The sequence below is a fragment of the Echinops telfairi genome, unplaced genomic scaffold (genome assembly GCF_000313985.2).
Source record: "Echinops telfairi isolate 266 unplaced genomic scaffold, ASM31398v2 ScPeMD7_5805;HRSCAF=6673, whole genome shotgun sequence".
Lineage (NCBI taxonomy): Eukaryota > Metazoa > Chordata > Mammalia > Afrosoricida > Tenrecidae > Echinops > Echinops telfairi.
This window is the reverse complement of record NW_022109704.1, coordinates 1,242,682-1,245,649: the sequence shown is the minus strand read 5'-3', so window position 1 is coordinate 1,245,649 and position 2,968 is coordinate 1,242,682. Positions and strand designations below refer to the sequence as shown.

Here is a 2,968-nt window from a genome sequence, read left to right as displayed (position 1 = left end):
TTTTTGGTTCCGGCCGTCCTGGCCCAAGCGATCGGATGCGAGCCTCAAAGTCGGCCAAGTCAATCCACCGGCCGCTGTGCGAGAGGACGACGTGACTATGGGCTTCTCGGAGACGGTCCGCGTTGGAAACCCTGCGCGGCACCTCCCGTCTGCCCTTCGAGGTCGCTGTGGGTCGGAATTGATGGAGTAGGGGCATTTTGGTGGGTGTAGACCTTCCGCCCGGACCACTTCCGGATAGCGCTGCCACGGGGAAGGGGCGGGCAGTAGCCTCGGTGAATGAATGGGAGGCCCGAGCGCCCCGCTCCCAGTCTGGGGCCCGGAACCCCTCTGTCTGGTGGCGTCACCCCTGTGTCTCCGGCGGGCAGGATTCAATGCATGTTCGCTAATGGGTCTCCTTTCCGCAGAGGACATAAAACTCCGCTTACAGATAGGAGTTCACACCCTGGTTGGGTGAATAAAGTGAACTTGTAGGCCAAGTCCAAGGCCCTGGATGGAAATGATGAACGAGAGCGCTAGGTGATAATTCATGTTTACAGAGCGAACATGCCACTTTCCCGGCGCCTTGTATTAGAAAGAAGTGAACAATTATCTAGCCCACTCAGACTCGTGGTGCCCCACGTGTTTCGGGACAGAAGCAGATGCAGACCGTTTTTTCTGAGCAGACCAGCGTGGGCTTAGAGCTCTGAACCTTTGGGTAGCCTGGCGCCCAACTGTTTGTGGTACTGTTGAGGCTGATAAGGCGCTAAGCCCGAGAAAACCCAAACTCACTTGTAAATCTTTATGGAAGCAGACCATCAGTATCTTTCTTCCTCGGACGTCGCTGGGTTTTTTAACGTTCCAGGCAGAGTAAAAGCCTGTAAGCCAGCTGTTTTCAAATAGGAATAGTGGGAACATCCATAGGTTATGTGGGCTGACTTCAAAGGCTCCATCCCCATCTTTGGAGTCAGACATGAACGCAAAGCCTTCCACCACTTACTTTCATTTTTCATGACTCCCTACTAGCTTCTGTTACTTTGTTTGTGAAATGGTAGGGTTGTACTGAAGTACTAACCGAAACCCACACAGAGTCTCAATATTGCTAGGACTTTCTCTTTCAGTGATGGATCCATAAAGTTAGAAGTTAGGTGATAAGTGATGTCCCCTTACAAAGAAAGATGCTAGGGACGGCTAGTACTAGTTGATACAGAGTTTCATGGGATTCACTTGTTAAAAATGTCAAGAATTTTGTTTTCCAGGTTTTTTTACACTGGTAATATGAAAAATTATATACACCTATGTGGGAAACAGAAAGATTTCTTCCAAGTTGCTCCCCCAAGAATATCCCACACTTAGCTGCTTGCTACATGTGGCAGATGACTCAACAGAAGTAGGTCAGGGGTTATTCTCCCTAAGGGTTATCAGCCATCCAGAGTAAGCAGATACCACTGTTTATCCCACAACCAGTAGGGCCCACTCCCTTCTGATAAGGATAGTAGTAAATTGTTTCCCTGAAGGAGAGCCCAGGGAGTCTAACCCACTGAAGGGTGACCAAGGTTAGGCCGCCATCATGAATCTAGGGTCTGCCCTTCTTGTCACATGTATACCCCTAGTCCCTCCCCTTCCTACTGTGTGCACACCCCTAACTCATCCCCTTCCTGTCACACTTATGCCTATTGTATATTCCCCTCCTATTGCTTGTATGCCTATTGTACTGCCCCCTCCTGTGATATGTGGTTACCTGTAATCACGTCCCCCTAAGTAGATATAAGCCTTGGTTATCAATAAATGGGGGTCTCTGCCCCACCCTTGCTGGCTCGCTCCCCTGCCATCTGCCTACGCTGTGCATGGACCCAGCAAGATAATGGTCATCCAGGAGGTGAGCATGCTACCATGAAATGTGTCTGACTTATTTACTTGACTCTCTTCTATCTCTCATGCTTTCTGTGACTTTACTATAATCTTTATATATCTTAACCGTACAATTGCCCCTATCGAACCTGCGATTAGTTGTGGGGGGCTGGCCTTTCCCCACACACACCTACATGAAATAAATTTTATTAAAAACAAAGACAATATATATTTAAAACGATGACTTATTAAGTTTTTTACGAAATGTTGTTATTTATGCCCTTGTGAGGCAGACTAGCAAAGGAAACTCTATTTTTGCTAGCTGCTGACTGACTTGCCTCCTTCCCCCTCCCATCTCGGAAAGTCCCACTAGTGATTGATTTTATAATGTACTCTTATGTTTTCGAGATCAGAACATTGTAATTAATAATATTGTTCCTTTTGATATTGTAACCAGGAATCAGGTTGTTTTAATCAATGCTGTACCCTGTAACATTCACTAACTCTAAGGAATAGTAAAAATAATTTTGCTTTCTGCTTCTGTCCACACTTGCTTAAGTTCTAGATTTTCTGATGGGAGGGATGGCCACCTCAAGATTGTGGAAATGGTGGTTGCTGGACCTTTTGGGGAACCCTTGCTTAGTAGTGTAAGGTAGTCAAGAGGCACCAAATCAGTCAAATTAGAACAAACAGGCTTTATTAGGGAGAAAAACACCCCAGCCTGGGCGAAGTCCCACAGTCCACAATGTCTGGGCTGGGGGAGTCGCATTGCAGGCTACAGGGCTGCGGCTTATATGGACAGGTATGTCCGGGTTTCTGGAATGTAAGGTGTCTTCCTGGTTCCGGGTGTATTTGTGCCGGGGGCAGAGTGGTGGGCAAGAACAAAGCGGGCACTGAGCCAAATGGGCCATGCCTGTGCCGGGTGCAGAGCGGCAGGTGGAGAACAATGATTATCACTGGTGAAGGAGAGAGAATTTCTGCTTAGGGGACATTGAGTTGGTATTAATGGTGGTGGAATAATTTGGAAAAGGATATCAATAAGGGTTGTACAACATATAGAGTATAATAAATGGCACTGAATTATAAATGTAGAAGCTGTTGAATTGGAGAATTTTTTTGCGTATATATATATTTATTTATT

The 2,968-nt window shown here is 46.7% G+C and overlaps 1 long non-coding RNA gene across 1 annotated transcript in view; it reads left to right on the top strand.

The window, feature by feature from the left end:
• LOC123522331 overlaps positions 1 to 2,968 on the top strand; it is a 13,470-nt gene that overhangs the window by 1,874 nt on the left and 8,628 nt on the right. The gene's annotated exons all lie outside the window — the stretch shown is intronic.